The 19,056-nt window shown below is 34.5% G+C and overlaps 1 protein-coding gene across 1 annotated transcript in view; it reads left to right on the forward strand.

Annotated features, from left to right (window-relative positions):
- Positions 1-710: 710 nt before the first annotated feature.
- Positions 711-19,056, forward strand: part of LOC123707617 (hemicentin-2-like) — a 61,425-nt gene continuing 43,079 nt past the window's right edge. Inside the window, exon 1 of the mRNA XM_045657846.1 lies at positions 711-873. The gene's annotated coding sequence lies outside the window, so the exon portion shown is untranslated. The remainder of the gene's footprint in view (positions 874-19,056) is intronic.

A 19,056-nucleotide genomic window follows, 5' to 3' on the forward strand; every position in this document is an offset into this window, starting at 1 on the left:
AGTAATTGCTTGTATAATTGTCTGCCTTGATAATTATACACAAATATTATTATCTAAATAAATTGTCCCATAAAAAATCCACATAATGAAGCGAATTTCGTTAAAATGGGTTAAAAATAGATGATGAATGCTTTTTGTCAAGAGGTTATCTGACACACAATGAAAAGAATATTCTTGGTGAGCGTAGCAAAATTGAATTTCAATGTCACAATACTGTGGATGTAAAATGGTGAACTGCGATCGTTTGCGAATCCTGTGCGCGCGCATCCCCCGCCCCGCCTCTTGGGCCCCTTAAGGCGCGCGGGGCGGGGTTGCTGCGTTGTTGATCTTTCAGCGATTTAAACGCTATATAATATAACGTACTCTTGCTTATATAGCGCCTTATTTTCAGATTTCACATACGTAATTTTATTAGTAATTTATGGTGACATGGTTTTTAAAACCTACAACTTAAAAATTGTAGCGCTTATATGAGTTTTTAAACCTACTCAATTGTTATATATTACAATAGATAATTTTAGTTATATAACAGCTTTTTATAATTATCATTTTAAAAAATCATACCTGTGAGAATAATTATTTTATTTTAAAATTACTAGAGCATGATAATTTAAGAGGTTCAGACGCTTTTTTCAGCGCTTAGCAGCGAATGTGTGAGGGAGTAAGATGCGTCGCTGCGCGCGCCGGACCGCGTCAGTCCTGGGGGCCGGTCGCTGCGGCTGTACGTGTTTTTGGTGTTCCCGCGCTCGGCAGTGCAGTGCTTGTGACAACGCGCCAAAACGCGCGCCCACTTGAATGATCTGTTTGTGTACCCTCGGCTTGTTTAGTGATTATCCTGCTATGGGCGCCGCCTGAGGATTTTCTCTCCTCTATGTAAGTTCACGTTGTTTCTATAATGTTTTGCTTCAGTGTCGATCGTGATAAGTTTAGGCCTACCATAAGACTTAAAAAGACCAATTTCGTGATATAGTAATGGGATATACGCAGCGTAATTAATTTAGGTTTAATTACGCCAACGCCTGAATTTTCATAATGTAATTGGCTCGCTAATGATGCTACAACAAGTGAACATTAATAATGTTACGCGGATCATTTATTATCTGAAACATTTAATTATTTCGCTATTTAATTTGCAATTACAGAACTGTGATATTATGACTTCATTAAGCTGAGGGAGACAGTAGTACAAGGCATTCTATTGCTTTGCGATTTAGGCACTTGGAAGAAGTTTTGTATAACCTATAATTGCAGGAAGTAATGATACTATAATTGCGGAATAGAATATCAATCAGAATCAGATTTATATTGATATAGAACAAAACAATTACCTTACAATTTTTCAATTAACTAAAAGCCTCTACACAAATGTACAAACATGTGTTTTATTCCTAAAGACAGAATAACAATCATTGTTATACTAAGTACATCATTTTATATTACCTCCATAAAACTGAGATATTTTTAAAGGCTTTAGTTCTATACGTGTGTATTTGAAGTACCTATTAAAGACGTTATCAGGCGATATTATAGAAAAAGCTTATACCCTCGGGATGCGATGCTTATCTTCATTGCAATAGGATAAATAAACTTGCCTCTGGCGTACATACAGTTAGATATAGTGTTTGTGTAAAATCGGTTAATAAAATTGCAATTTGCAATTTTATATAAATATATATAAAATTTATAGATAATGTGGATATAACATATTGTCATACCAAATTCGATAAGCTTTTAAAACTTATTTGATGAGTTACTCTAAGCTATGTTTACGGTAATAATGTTTTAGTATTCAATAGAGAACGTTATTTAATTACGTTTAGCAAAGCTTTATGTAAGATTTTATCAAATTAAATATTTTATCATATGAATCTATTAACCAACCGTCATTAGTAAAACATAGTTTATAAAAAAATTAACCTAACCAAAAACACTATATCCTAAGATTTTTTGTTACCATTTAGATGTACCTTTACGGGCATTTACTGTAACATACAAGTGTACTGAAATTTAAAAGATATCTTTGAAGATTGCTGAGTCTCTTGGTTTTAATATTTGTTCCGTTTCTGTGTTTTTTGTGTTGAATGCTTAAGTAAGTAACTGGGTACCATAACCAATCGTTCGTTATACCAATAATTCGTCGTTATCGTTAAATGTATATTGCCATTAGTAATTGGATAGTTGGTAGGTCTGTATTAATGAATTTAACACATCAATGGCGTCATATCAACTACAAAACTACAAAAATAATTAATTTACAATTGAATTAAAACAAATCTTAGACAAGTATTCGCCATAGTTAAGTTTAAGTGTGATTACGCGAAGTGCGCAGTAAAACGTAAAAGTTTACGGTTTAAAGCCAGCCCTAGAGCTTGAATAAAACATTCAATTCGCGGGATATCTACTCTACTTGATTAGCTTGCCTTAATCGCTCACTTACATTACAACAACTAATACACTCCGATGAAATATCCGTTGGGATAGTATCAAAGACTCTCATCTCTTAGATCTGGTGTATATTAAGTTTAAAATGAGTGCTTGGACATAATTACTTACAGAGGTACTTAATTATTTTTCTATTCATCGTCGACTAATAGTAAATATCTTCTTCTTTTGGTTCCTTCCTTCAAGTTCAAGAGAATTTTATACAAGATTAACTGATCGATTTTGGTCGATGTTTTTCCTCCTCCGATTTTCGCCGCTGAGCGCCGCGATGCCTGCTGCTGCACTGCTGTTTCCATCTTTGACGATCTCCAGCTATTTGAATAGCGTTGACCTTAGTGCCCAGGTTTGTTGATACCTGGTTGGTCCATCGTTGTGAGCTGTCTCCTTGGTCTCTTTCCCTTAATTTTTCCGTGTATATGTTAATAAGGTTGTCGTAAGGTATTCGGGCAAAGTTATCGGTGGTTTTTTAAAAGTAAAATTAATTTTGTTTTGTAAAATGGCCGTATATGTAAATAACCGTATTTATTATACACTTGAATGAACGGTAATTTCGACTTAATTAATAATTGGAGTAATATAAACATATATTATCAATACAAATATTTTAATTTTTCTGGTTAATATATAATACATACAAGTAGCGTAGCTATTAGTAAAATAATTTTCTAAATTAGGTTCAGTAGGGTACAACTAGGGGTAGAAGGGTTACAAGGTGGCTAGTGCCCTAGTCCCCCTACAACCACACAAGCCCCTTATAAAATTAGATAAAAAATAATAGTAAACCAATACTCTTATTACATTTTCGTGCTCCATGTCTTAAAATAGCTTGCCTAAGCGCCTATAAGCCATTTGTATTGGATATAAGAAAAATAATTATTAAACAAAATCGTTCTTTTATCGGCGGAGGAAAATAAAACCTAACACCTTAATAATAGGCTTTTATTGCGCTATTTCATTGCGTAATAAATTTTTATAAGCCTTCTCCGTTTTACAATTATTGATAATGATACGTGAAATTAATAAATATTTAGCGACCATGCGAAATGGAATTATTAATGTGGCTCAAAATTTACATTGGTTGTTAGTATGGTCGGAATAGATTATTGGGCAATTCACAATGTTCTCGTGTCACACATGTTCGTTCCCATACTCCTCCGAAAAGGATCGAGTAATTTTATTTTTTAGCCATTTTTTTTTTGTTTTTATTATGTTATGATACAACATATAAAAATACATACAGCCCATAATTGTCACCCTTCTAAGATCAACCCCTATTTTTAATTATATTATTATTTTTATTGAACTAAAAAAAATAAAAAATATATACATGGCAAAACGACGATTGCCGGGTCAGCTAGTAATATATAAAAACCGGTGGCGCTCTGGGCCTCAGATATCATTTATTTTTCTTAATAGACAAGTACGTTGAGCCTTCTGTGCATGACACTTGTCTTCGACTTTTTTAGACCCCCTAAGTGCCGTTTTCCTTACAATGTTTCCGTTCGTATGGAGTTTTGACAATGTCCTTTGGAGCACAGACGGTACACATCTACACTGCTCAGTTGTTTGCTCATTAACTTTGGCTACACTTGTTAATAACTTTGTACTTTTAACTTACTAATTCTATATGATACAGCCCTTTACATACCTGCTTTTTGGGTATATGTGTGAATGCTTTAACCTTTTGAAATATTTTTTTTAATTAAATGTCTGATCCTGAAGAGGTCACAGGGCTCCGTTAATGAGCGCTGCAAATTACATAACGAAGCGCGATCCACTCAACACTAAGCTACGCCGTTACACACTTTCGTAGCGTACTACGTAATCGCTAAATCTACGACACTCTATGTCAACGTTTCATTCGCTGGAAATAATTATGTTCTTAAATATTATGAACATAAAAAAAACATTGTATTTTTATAGTTCAGTCAACGATCACTGTTCAAGCCTTGACTTGTTTAATTAAGCCATTACGGAATAAGTTCAATACTATTTGTATTAATAATATCAGCGCTATGTCACCCTCATCATTAACACACAACCAGTGTTACACCATCACACAGCACAGCGGAATTACGTAATTAATTATATGTTTTTATTGAATTATTTCCTTTGTAATTATTTATTTATTTCTCCCATATAATATTCGCAGCAAACAATAAGCTTACCGTTAAGAAGGTATTGGGAGAATGGTTTCCAAACTAGTTAAGAGGGTGTGAGAGTATATGGATAGGCTTTCATTCCACAGCAAATTCATACTGAGTGGTAACAAAAAGTACATACATATATTGGTAGGTAAACAAATGTTTGAACATTATTGTACATTTTATGTATTCCATCTTTCGCTATGATTTATTTTCAACAAAAATGACTTCAAAGGGTGTAAAAGAGAGTTTCTTGAGTGAAAATTCTTCGTATAGTTTATAAACCGTCAGGTCTGAGTGAGGCAATATCATGGGATTGAAACGAAAGGAAATTGCTTTTGCTGTCAAAGGAGTGACTTGAGACAAAGCAGGGAAACTTTACCTACAGACCGCACCCATGTTATACTATTAATTTTTTATCTATTTATTATATACCATAATTTACATTTTTTTTTATAAAAAAAATATTAACCGGTTTTAGTGCGATGTATTACGCTTGACATTTTTTAGTCCTCGTAGCATAGTAACGTAACATATAGCAAAGCATACGATACATATTTCACATAAATATATACCAGATTTCAAAGCAGTGTTGGCCTAGTGGCAGTGTGAAACTCTGATCCCTAAAGTCGCAGGGTCGATCTCCCTGTAAACCAATGAATTTCCAGTCTGTGTAGGCATTTAACAATCGCCCGTACGGTGAGGGCAAACATCGTGAGGAAACCGGCATTCCTTAGACGTCAAAACTCAACGACACAGAAGCCTGATGGACTTACTTGCCTATTAGTGAAACGTAAACGATCACTAAACAGATACAGAAATCTGAGGTCCAGATCCAACTTGAACAAAATCTAATTTGGAGGAAAGTCTAATATTTGAGCTGTTTATTATTTATTGAAGTAATTAAGTAAATATTACTTGTGAGTAAAACAAAATAATAAGGTATTTTCAAAACCGTATGAATAAATTGAACTCGACCGTTATGATAAGTAAAGTCCGCAGTCAGCCGGTCGAGAATTGGCCTGTGCCAGGTTATATTATGATATCACCTACTTTGCTACTCTACCACGTTGCCTAAAGTTATCATACTTTTTGGCCCGAGTTCTGCAAGACATCATGTTATTATTCCCTCTGGATATATAATACGAATAATTTTATATTGGATTGTTTGAAATAATAGTTGGTGCCGGCGCGTAAAATGTGTCTATAAATATCAAAATCGTGTCACAGAATACAATAATAAAATAACCTGTGTGATAAGTGGGAACCACTAATTGCCCAAGCTATTTTTGACATAAATTATTTAGATATACGTTTCTAATGATTTATGACCGAAATATTTTATTAAATTATACTTGTTATTATAATACCTGTTTGAACTTATCAACAAGGATCCAGCAAACGAAATTGTTATGGTTCATAATGTTTTGTTATCTCCTGTAAAAGGGATTTTTAATAAAATTGTATCTTATATGTATAATAAGTAACAGTATAAAAGTATTTATTTTTTATATAAATCATGACACTAGAAAATTATATATATGACATTTTTATTTGACCAATATTGTTAATTTGAGTCTAAAATTAAGGGCCCGCTTAAAATATGTTGGCCGTTAAATTAATTTTTGTTTCACGGGAAATGTCCTCTAGCAAATACAGCCAGGAAAAAGTTTCAATACTAATGGTTTCTTTAAGTCATTATTAAATCATCTTCTAGATATGTGTAAAAAGTCGTGAAACTTTAGCCGCAAACAAGTTGCTTATAACCCCTCACTTATGCTCTAATCTTGTTAATCAGAAGAACCTGGTCCACAGTTGTGCACTGAAATAGGCAGCTTAGTATATAATAGAAATCTGTTTGAGACAAATGTCACTTAACTAAGAAAGCACCTAAAACTAAAATCGAAAAAGCACACCTCATTCATGCTGCGTTGTATTATGATAAGCTTCAAAAACTTTGGCACAATTCAATCGCGTTTATAACAGTTAATTAATTATGTTGACTTTGGAGTTAGTGTACAAGTGTCGTCTGGTAGATTGTGTCGGTAACCCTAGAGCTGGGGTTTTTCTCACTGAACATATGACTATCGGAATACAGCAAGGAAATGCCAGCATTAAAAATACCACGAATAAACGACCACACACATGTATTAGTTTAGGTATTGTAAGCTACTAATTATTGTATTCTAGTTGTAGTGTCATTTTTAATAAATCTTAAACATTATTAATTAATATATATACCGTTACTTGGAAAACCGAGACCACTTGCTCCAAACCACATCCTCTATCTATCTAGCTTTGTTTACGCTCATAATATTTACCATACACGTTCGTGTCGTATTTCTACCCAGCTTTTTTCACCAAGCTCCTAGATCACCTTGAGTGAAGAACAGTTTGCCACCACCTGAATACTCGAATATAATTTACGGACAAGATGAAGAAATTTAATATATCACAAAAACAATCAACCATTTACTGTAATTAATTAAACAAACTCAGGAGTCAAATTAAATAATTTATAAAACAAAAGTACAAAACATTTTTACATTAATTAAACTGACTTACAAGTTTTACCTGGAACATCGTCTTCAAACAAGGCAAATAAATCAATAATATAAAGCCATTTTTATACGCATTTATCGTAAACACGGGTTTGTCACGAATGTTTGCACCTGTGAGTTGTAAGCACTTTCCCTATGACGTGAACGGGTCTACGGAGAACGGTCACGTCCGGCTGAAGCCAATTCACCTCCGCATATTAGTTTATCGCTTCCCTCGGAAGGGCTAATCCCATTGAACCCTTGCTAAAACGACCCCATCTTTGCCCCAAACGACGCCCGCTGCACCGCTGTCCCAACACGACCAATTCACACTCAATATTGGATTAAAGAGCCACTTCACACTTTTTATTTTCACTTAGACTTGATGAATAAGCGTAATAAGACTTATGTAGCGCTAACTTATCAACGTAAACCTGCTTCTTTGAATTACGGGTTTTAATATCTTGATGAAATTCTTATCAACGTGTAATTTTTTTTATGAATCTTTGTATTTCTTGTAATCTTTGTTAAAAACCATAAAATAATTTGAACGTAATAAAAACTTCATAAAAACACTTACGGATGGTGTTACCAGTATTAGCAATTTTTTATGAAGAAATTCAGTCTAGTAAACGCTGAATTGAGAAACGATTCGTCTTACGTAATAATATCAGAGAAAAGAAAACGGTTCAGAGCACAAGACGTGTTCCGTAATGGCGGCAATTCCGCGCGGAACTTTTGTAGCTGTTCCGCGCAATAAAGGCAAATACACGGCGAATAACTCGACTCGGAGAAATGCTTGTTACATTACCACTGAATGGATGACTACCTGCTGATTGTAAAGTAAAACAGAACACTATTGCGTTTTGTTTCAAAAGGAGGCTGTTCAATTCAAGAGTTATGTTTTTGAAATCGAATATAGTTTGCATAAGGCGGTCAGCAAATGCGGGCCATTAGATACAATAACTAGATCAAAACGCGAAGCAAGCCTTCACTAGGATTGTGAGTCGGCTAGAGCTGCATGACGTTATCATTCCGAATGCGCGATTGGATCGTGTCCAAGAATAATATCAACTGAAGAATTGCTAAGAATTTCATTTCGAATTCAAATGTAAGTACAATAGAAAATAACAATTTCCCTAGATCGGCATCCGGCAGCTTAGTTATGGCGGGTCGCGTGCGTTCGCGTAGTACTCCCTGGAGGCCGCCTGGGCTTCGCTACTTTATGAGCCGATTTAGCACGGTGCGAGTTATGCGTCCATATTGGACCCTATCACAGTATTTTATTCAGAAATTGTACCAATGACTTTCCCATAACAGTTCATTTTCACCCATTGGCTTTGCACCCCATATAAAATCAACCAAATATTTACGTAATGTGTTTTCCTAAGATACTTTTCTGTAAATCGGAGATACATCTGAACAAGTATTATTTGTTGTTAACTTACCCTCGATTCACTTAGGGTAAGCCATTAAAAGACGTCTTTATAGTATTTGCTGACTTCTTAAGACTATATATTTAAGAGCTCGTTAAGTTATCCGATTGTCATTCAAATAAAACTGGAGTCATGTTCCTGATTGATTCTAGTATGGCGAGTACACGCTGGCAGGAAGCGATGTTCCCTAATCTATTAGCCAAGTTGAATTATGGCAAGAATGCTATTACCATAAGCTTGAACCGGTCCTGAATAATTCATTCCAAATTATGTCATTGACAACTCAAATTTGTTCACTAAAATTATAGTTGTGGTTTTGTTCCAACATAAATTTCGGGACAATTTGATTTTCGACGAGATTCGTAGGCCTTGTTCATTATTCAATTTTATAATTATCTATTAATTTATAGTTAGCGTCGGTCGTTATTATTTGAGCTCGTTATTTGAGAAGCAAGCTCGCTTTGGATTTAGCGTTTACGTTGAGCTTTGTCAGCTAAGCTTGTGCTAACAATAAATTATTTGTAGGCTCTTTACGCCAGCCACTTTAGTTCACGTCATAATATTTATAAGGAAAAAATACATAAGAGATCATGGCCTAGGAATGCATTTGTTTATTTAATCTGTAGGCAATTTCGATCCGCCTTCTTTCTGTACTTGAGACGTGTAGATTTTTGGGTCTTAGACGCGCCGGTTTCCTCGACTTTCCTTTACTAGACCAACACTGATGTACATTAGAAGAACTGGAATACAAGAGTACTGATGAGTGTTCGGAATAATACCTGCAGCTGAGTTTCATCATCGGACGTCGAGGCAGAATACAAAATCCCGTACCCGTATCACTTCGACGTCCGCCGTTCCACGACTGAGCGTTTTCAAGGCAATTTTTGTCGCGCACCACCGCTATGTGGAACCAGCTGCCCACTGAAGTATTTCCGAACCAATTCGACTTCGACTCAGGAAAAGAGCGTACCAATTCTTAAAAGGTCGGCAAGGCACTCGCGAGCCCTCTGGCATTGAGAGAGTCCATGGGCGGCGATATCGCTTAATATCAGGTGAGCCTCTTGCCCGTTTGCCTCCTATTACATAAAAACAAAAAATAATAAAGGCCGGCTACGCACTCGCGACCCATCTGGCATTGAGAGTGTCCATGGGCGGCGGTATTTCTTAATATCAGGTGAGCCTCCTATCCGTTAGCCCCCTGTTCTATAAAAAAAAACAAATAATATAGTAAGAATAGAGTTAGTTGATAACAGTCCCCGGTAGACGTAACTAGAATTTAACGAGCATTTGTTTCGTGTTTATCTTGATCCTATCGTTTTCCGTTTTTGTATCAGAAATGTTTGTTGCGCCATAACTTTAATGCTTTTTAATATTTTATTGCTTTGATGTCGATAAGGATTTTATTTTACCATAAACTTTATAAAATTGAAGTTGGTAAAGTTGATAGCTCTGTGCTAGTCTAGGTCAAAGCGAAAGTTTTATAATTATTTCATACTTTAAAAACTGTAACATTTCTTAACATTTCGCTTTGATGAATTTCTCGATCCATTAGCTTTGCTGTTTTAGAAGAATTTTTAATAGCTTCATCCCGGTTATGAGTTTATAAAATCGATTGATATGAATAAACATCTTCGCTAAAATTAATAAAACTATGTAAAATGCATGTTTAATAGAGGAAAAATGTGCTAAAGACGTTACAGTGAAGGCTTGAAAGTACTAAACAATTGAAATAAGTATGCGGATTGTGTAACAAACTCTTAGTTCAGCCAATAATGTAGTCTACAATGAGTTGAACATTTTAATTTCCCGGAGCCAGTGACAGTGTGACAATCTCGGTACTAGTCTTGAATACCGGTTCTAGTATCGGGAAATATTTTTCGGTACGAAAACAGTCACCATATAAAATAAACGGGTTTTGTAATAAGCATAAAAGTAAAATCAAGGACCATGCTCTGATTATGCTGAGAATATGTTATTTTCCATTCTTCGAAGAACGACCTTAAAACGACCAGTTGGTCGTTTTTAAAAGAAAACACAAATAAACGACAAACGAACGAAACGAATGTAAAATCATGGGCGGTTGGGATCGGATCCCACCTTGTAAAACATTTTTTATACAATTTTAAAATACATCCAGAACGTTTAATATTCGTTTAAGATTGTTGCAAACAAATAATGTAAACGATAACACTGTTGTACCGAAAGCTCATACCGGTTTACCGGTTTTTTGCGACATTAACATGAAGTGCACATTTTTCTCCGTGACACTTGACGGCTGATAGCAACGTTTCACTTACATCCTGCAGCGACTTAATGCACGGAGCTTTAGGGATCAAGCGCTTTTCTTAAAACTAGACTAAACTGAAATCGCTTTTTAGAGTAGATGTTTTTTAAAGACTTATATACAACAACGTCGAATAAATTTAGTTTTGGGATTACTACACGACTGTGCCATAACATTTATTTATTTATAATGCTCTCTATCTCAGCAAGGAAACATCTGGAGTAGACAATAAGAGTAGCGGTTGAAAACAGATTGATCAGGCCATCTTATTGGTGAACGGCCATGTGACCTTTTGCCTTCATAGTTAGCAACCACGATCAGTTTGTCCAAGTTCTTATTGCTTCTGCGCATTGTATGGCTGAAATATGTTATGGTTCGTATGTTTCGTTGTCGGAATATGTATAATTAATATATTAATAACAAAACATATAGCAAATATATATTTTAAAACTCGCGGCGGCGTACGATATTGCCATTGTAGAAAAACGTTATAATTTATGGAAACCTTCCACGTAGTCAATACCTGACCAAATTCAATTTAAAATTAAATAATATTTATGAATTAAGCCGTAGGCGTAATGTCAAAATAATTGGATGCCCAGGGGTAATAAAACAAAAAGACGTTGAAACTTTCAATAGTATTTTCCATAAACAGATTATTAACTAAAGTGTTTCTATAAAAGCATTATCATGACCAAGAAGCATACATATTATGTGATATATATACCTTTATACTGGTATACGATGTTGCGACAAACTTTTGTTTAAAGTGTCCGATTTGGTTTCTATAAAATTGTAAATAGATTCTGTTGTGCAGACTTTTTAAGGAACTTTCTGTCGCGCATAAACTCTTTGTGAAACCAGTCGCTAGTAGGGGTTTTTCCGAAGTGTTACACCTTAGGAGGGACCTTCAATAAAAGAGCGTAGCATTCCCTCATAGGTCGGCAACATCTGCGGCATTGCAGTTGTCTATGGGCGGCGGTTAGGTTAGGGCCAGCGTTAAAATTTGCGTTTATATATTACATCATTAAACAGAATCTTTAAGTTTCACCGCATCGACACATTGATTTGTGTATTATTATATTAATATAGCTTTACTGGAATACTAATTCCTCCATACAAGCAAGATATCAAACAAACATAACTTTCAATGCAAGTGTAATTACTGTACATGTTTTAAACAGTGTGGCATTTAAGACCTTAAGTTGTTGGACAAGTTTTGTCTTAATAATGCGCAAGTTAATGGAAAATTAGTGGGTGAATATTAGAACCTTTGTACATTCCTAAAGCTTGGTCCCAGAGCGACCGGAGACCAAGGAGTCAGTATTGACACGGGAATTCTATGTTTGCTATCTATACTTGATATTTTTTTACAGACAGTGTATATAATTATAGATATATTATGAGCAGTGAAGCAATAAAAATGATTCACAGATTCTATAAAGAAACAATGACAATCCAAATCACCATCTGAAAATAAACAGCAACACAAGAATGACATAATGACTCCCAAGAAAATAAAAACAACATATAATATATTTCGCTCTTGGGAAAATTCAACGTCAGGACCTGGAGAAGCTAGCAACTAAAAAACAGCAAAACACAGCATAAAAGCAATGATAATACAACAATATCATTAACCACCTTAACAAAATACTTCCTAATCCGGCTGGACATATGAAAAACGAAGAACAAACATTAAGAAACAAAGGGCACTCCACGTCACAAATTTTTCAACGTTTCCCTATCATTCAAACCAAGACAATTAGATCTAAAAATGCATAGAGAAAAAGAGAGAGATGGAAATATATTTTTAACCTAAAAGGGGCTATACCAAAAAAAACATATTTTTTACAACATAAACGAGTACTAACACAACTACATAATAAGAAATTTTTACTAACGGATTTTTGCATGCATTAAGAAAGCTCTAATAATAATGATGAGCAATGTTAGCCTAGCGGTTAGAAGTGTGACCCCCATCCCTCTCCACTTGAAGTCGTGTCAACGGTCTTTTAACTATATCTGAGCTCTTAATTTACTCTTATGGCGAGGGTAAACATAGTAAACAGTCTTGGACTCCAAAAAATACATGTATCAATCAAAATATATCAATCTAAGGCTATTAATTTAATTCACTTTGCCATTTTCATACTAACTCGATATTTTTATATCGAGCTTGCTAGTTAAATTTAAAGCACCAGTAAGCACCGTTATATCAAGCAGTAACAAGTGTAATAAAATGTAAGAATCCTCAGAATGTGAAGCCGCCTCAGCAAATAGACTGAAAGTTTACAAGCCGCTCACAATGAACTCAGATTGTCACTATTACGTAACCTAACACTTAAACGCATTCCGTCTCGGATTATTGTATACAAACTCAATTCAATATAATGACTAGTAACGGAAACTTTAACATAAATTAGACACATATAGGTGTTCATAGTTGGAGTCAAAATAGATCAGAGAGGGCAAACGCTGCCGGAAACGCCAACCAATTAGAAGCTAAGTGGAACACTGAGAACGTAATTCATGTATTCATGTTCACAATCTATTAAGTAATCTACGCAGTCATACATGACCGTCAAGCAAGTCCTACGCTTTAAAACGCATAGACAAATCGCCTTTATAATCCAGGAGAAACAAAATAAAAATGAAATAGCGAGACGGCGCTGTATTTTTATTTATTCACTGACTAAATATAGGCTTTGCCTCGCTTGCTTTTTTTATTTATTAACTTTGTAGATAATGGATTGTGTCTTTGAAGTTGCAAATGTGGAAGTTCAAAGGGCCTATTTTAAGACACAGATTTAAATATCAGAATTTAAAGTTAGTACAACCGATTTAACACATTAAAATGAGCGATGGATATTATGAGTAACATAAAGTGGAACGTTCTGATTTTGGGTTATATACAAAGTGAACTTTCTTTCACAATAAGCAATATAGCGGACGCAATCTATTGTTTCATTGAAGCTTTGCCTTTAATTTCTATGTCCCCCAAGTGGGTCAGAGGTAGCGTAGCAAACCAGAAACTGGTCCTGAACCGCACTCTTAATTTCACTTCACGTCATTCCAGCTGTCTGTTCACAGCCACGTTTCCTTTTCCCTTGACGATCCCTCCGGACCATATTACCCACCCATTTCCAAATTCGGCGCTACATATATATAGCTCCCATAGCTGATGATTGAAGCTTTACGTTTGGTAATTAATGATTTATACTAAATATAAACGATAGTTTCAAATCTGAATATAATTAAATAAGCCTAAATACACATCTCTTACAGTAGATCAGTGTTAGTCTAGTAGCTTCAGCGTGCGACTCTCATCCCTGTGGTTGTAGGTTCGATCCCTGGCTGTGCACTAATGTACTTTTTTGCTTTCTGCGCATTTAACAACGATGCAGGAAAACTTCGTGACGAAATCTTGTTTTAGACCCAAAAAGTCGACCACGTGTGTCAGGCACCTACTGATCACCTACTTTCCTATTAGATTGACAGACGATTTTGAAACAGAAATCTGAGGCCCAGACCTAAAAAGGTTGTAGCGCTATTGTTTTATTTTATTAACTTATCTGTTACTATTCGTGAAACATAAAACATATAATAATAACCAGACTATTGATTTAGTTCAAAGCGATCCGGCTTCCAATCAGTAATTAACTCATATGTTTACTTATCAACTATGAAGTTTGTATATGTCATGGCTTAGGAAATTGTGAATGTATAAGTCTATTATCGTATATGAGACGGCCAAGGGACGCGAGTTGCTCGAAAAGGATTTATGACCGGCTTATACCAGACTAAGTAATTACCAGGCTGTGCCCATTCCATATGAATGTTAACGCAACTGCTTACAAATTATGTGCAGTAATATTCTTTATAACTTGAAAATAATATACTTCTAATTTAATCTCAAGTGTAGTTAATAAACAATCTCCTAGTATGGAGAATTAATTATTCTATGTGAATAATGAAATTTTGCTTTCACTGTAAAGGAGAAAATCGAGTTTGATACATCAGAATAGCCTTGTATCAGGTATCGAAGCACTATAGAACAATTAATGAAACAGACGTAGATTCTGCACAATTTGCTTTAAATGGTTCCGGGATTTCGCAGATAGTAAGGAGATTTGTAAAGCTTATAATAGGCATACAGTGATATGTAGGATGTACCTGGGCACATCGAGGCATACAATGTTTATTCTGCTAATTGCTCATTTCGCTATGTTTGCGTTGTTGATTAGCTCAGCTTTTCAAGGATATATTTGCCTTTATTGTTTTCATACAAATACCATAAAGTATAGAACATTAAAATAAGATAATATTCAGCCCACTCCCAGGTTTCTACAAAGTTGTTGTTTATCTTTTTAGCTTTTAATTGAGATTGTCTTTGAGTTAAATTGTTGCATTTTTTATAGTAAAGAGAACAAACGAGCCTACGTTTAAAAAGGTAGTCGTCGCAGACCATGGACACAGTGGGCCGGCCTTTGAGGGAGAAGTATATTCTTTCTTTAAACAATTGGAGGTCATGTCTCCTACAGATCTATAGGGAGTCGATTCCACAGTTTACTACATTCTCTAGTAAACAATTTATTCAATTCTAAGCTGCACTTACTGTACATTTAAAAGTAATGGTTATATTTCAACGTAATACGCCCGATGATAATGAAATGTAAGCAAATATGTGGGATCGGCCGTGAGGCACGTCGCACCACTTGCCGCGACCCTCGACGCCACTCGTGGCAACTTGTGGCGCGACTGCAGTCCTGGCTGCCACTCTGCACTCCACTCAGTAGCATGGATCATCCTTTACCGAGCCTTTGAGATGTTATTTTATAGCACAGAAAGTTGTAACATAATTCTACATTTACGTTAATATTATAACTAAAATTAACTTAATTCATATGTCCTATTCCTATTCTATGTGCGAAGCAAAGTGTATCTCTAAATTGTTTTGCTTTGTCCAATTAGTTTGTCTAAGAAATTGGATTTTTTTTTTGGATTTTTTGGATTTGGATTTTATGTCTTATGTAGTTTTGCACATCTTGCGCCTTATCTAGTTTGTTTTTTCTCAGGGTTTACCTGGTAGAGACCGCTCGAAAGCGATAAGGCTGCCTATTTTAATTGTACCATTTTTCTGTATTATTGCAACGAAGTGTAAATTAATAAATAAGTATTTATTTCTATCTTAAAATAAACATCGACCTGATCGAAGAAGAAAACATAAATAAATGTTAATAACGAGGGCAATATCCTAGAGCGAGATCAGTTATATTACAAGTTACTGCAGTCACGCTTCGAATAAGAAAAAATAATATTAAAGCTTTGGATGCTACGACTGCTACGACCAACTACGTGCTACAAGGTGCTACGTGCTACAAACGGCTACGAGCCTCGTAAAGCATATGATTTTAATATCAGAAATAGAGTTTCGACGTTATTTATTTTCATAACAAAAGCCAAGCGATAATAACATTCAAAGCAAAGCTATTATGTAGTAAAGAATTCTGTTGCTCGAGTTATAGCCTCGCTAATCGGTATTTAATCACGGTACACGGAGCAGTAAAACTACTATTTTAATGTACATCGTCAAAAGTAAATGTATGCTGTCTAGCTTTCCGGCTGAAATTTTCGTATCTTGGCAAAACTATTAAGAGCGCGTGCCAATATTCAAATTTCTAAGTGCTCTAGCGCAGTGTAGCGCAGCGCGGTGAGTGATGAGGCGATCTCGACGTAGCATTTCATATATTTACCTAATGACTTGCAGATATCGCGATGCTAGATTAATGTGTGGATCGCTGTATGACTGTCGGGAGTATGGTAATGGCTCAACTATTGTATCTCATAAGTGTTCATAAAAATTCCTTTCCTTCGAACTAACGATTTATGAAACATGTTGTAGCTTATGTATTTCCTGTAGTACATTAATTTTATTTATTACGTATTTCATATAACGTGGAAATGAGCTTGAGAAAATCGTTTCGATGCTCTACAGCGACTCCTATAGTGATGACGTAGAAGGAGTCGCCACAATAATCAAAAAGATTACTGGAGCCCACAAACAAAGGGTCTACCATCACATGGATGTCGAGGCTGCTAATTTTTTGACACAACCCTAGTGAGAATATTGAAAAGGTCAAATCCATTAGAATTAGTGTTAGTGCCCGTTAGGCTTAAGTTCTAAATAGTGAAAAAATTGAACACAAGAACAGATTGTCTTCCCCTTAATAGAGACTGTAAGTAGTGTTATTGGTCACTTTCTTATGTTAAATATCCTTATTAGTAAGTTAGGTTAGACTGAAATTACTTATTCATCCAGAACGTAATATCTCATGATGTCTCAGTGTAGGTGTAAAATCTGAATAATATGTATCATCTTTATCACAATATTTCCTATATCTCATAACTCAGTCTCTTTGCCGAATAAAAATATCTAATACTATACAAGAAACCTGGGGGAACTCCCGAAGAGAGTTGAAGTTGTCATTATTAGTTACTGGATACTGTCGGCAGCATCAACTTGTGAACTTGAGATTTATTATTTGAGAAAGTTTTACAACTTAGAAATTCTTGATTTATTCTTAAAGTGACAGTGAAAAGACATCGGGAAGGCTTTTCTATTTTCATTCAGTTATTTATTTTATAACTCACACTTATTCTACATAAACTTCTCTCAACCATTTTCTTTCGGCTCAATCGTGACTTTTGTAATTATTTATTATATTTAAAATCTTATCCGATCCCCTTGCATTAATTGCATTGTTATCTGTAATTTAGATTTTCTTAATTTACATATGCACTTTGCCTTTAGCATTTCTTTTTCGTTGCTAGAGATCGCTTCGCTTGTTAGCGATAAAACAGCCCGCTGCTATGTTAATAATTAAAATAATCTGTTTGAATATAATATAGTACTATAAATGCAACAGTGTTAAAGAATAAATAAATATCTATTATTCTCGCGACTATAAATTCAAAACACAAAAGTGATAAAGACAAAATATTTTATATCTTATTGAGTTAAATACGTGTGTGAATGTGATAATCGTGTTACATTATTATTTTCATGAAAATGTATTAGATTATTGAACCTTTTTCACTAAAGCATCGTGTCTTAATCCAGTTTTAATACTTCAGAAGGATTATTCATAAAATTAACATAAAAGCACTAGATAGTGTCAAACCTTATAAAAATCGCATCGCTTTATATGTATGACAAATAATATCTATAAAAATAATTCCCGTGAAAGAATAATGTCCATTAATGTCTGAAGTTGTAATTTATCACGAGCCCGTTTGAGCACATTAAGAAGAGCCATCGAACGAGAAATCTCAAAATATCGGTATATATATTCTGAACACGCTTCTTCACACCAGTTTCATACATTTACGCCCTCTGAGCCGTGTTAATTCATGTATATGTGTACATAATTTTAATACGACAACATTTTATATGACGCGTCTGTGTCTTTTGACGATTAGCAGTTGTTATTAAAAACTAATCTAATCTCTGTTTTTATTTATTAAAAAAAACTAAAATATATGAGACGGTGGAACACAAATTGGTGACAATTTCTCCATCCATCAAAGCGTCGACATACATTACAATTATATTATTAATTCCTTATTTTAAATAAAAAAATAGAATAAATAGGTTTATGAAGGTACTTATGCGTTTTTGTAAAGCCTAACAAAATATTAATAAGTAATTTTAACTTAATTTCTTAAATAATATAACATAATAAAGTGTCCAATAACACTACTTGCAGTACTATTCAGGGGAAGACACTCCCTTCGTGAGTATTTTTTTATTTAAGTTCTGTTAGAACCTAAGATATGCGGTCACAATAATTTACTAATGGTATTAGGGTTATTTTGGTTTTGTCTTTTTCAATCACAGTAGGTTCGTGGTGTCAAAGTTGAATAACCATTTAAAACGAAATATATCAGTGCAATACTTAATAGTATAGTATAATTTGATTGAATTTTTTTGAATAAGTTACAGTCAAAGTCCATAAAATGTCCAAAGTTTATAATCCAGTCTATTTTTCTTTATGATCATTTGTATGTACATTTCTTAGTGTTTGTGATAAAAAGTAATTCCTTCGAATCGCTTAATAATTAAAATTATTAATAATTAGAAATTTGTAATAATTAAACGCATTACAATCTGGGATATAAATTGTTGAATGCCGTAAGCGAATGCGTGT

This window comes from Pieris brassicae, chromosome 3, assembly GCF_905147105.1.
Source record: "Pieris brassicae chromosome 3, ilPieBrab1.1, whole genome shotgun sequence".
Lineage (NCBI taxonomy): Eukaryota > Metazoa > Arthropoda > Insecta > Lepidoptera > Pieridae > Pieris > Pieris brassicae.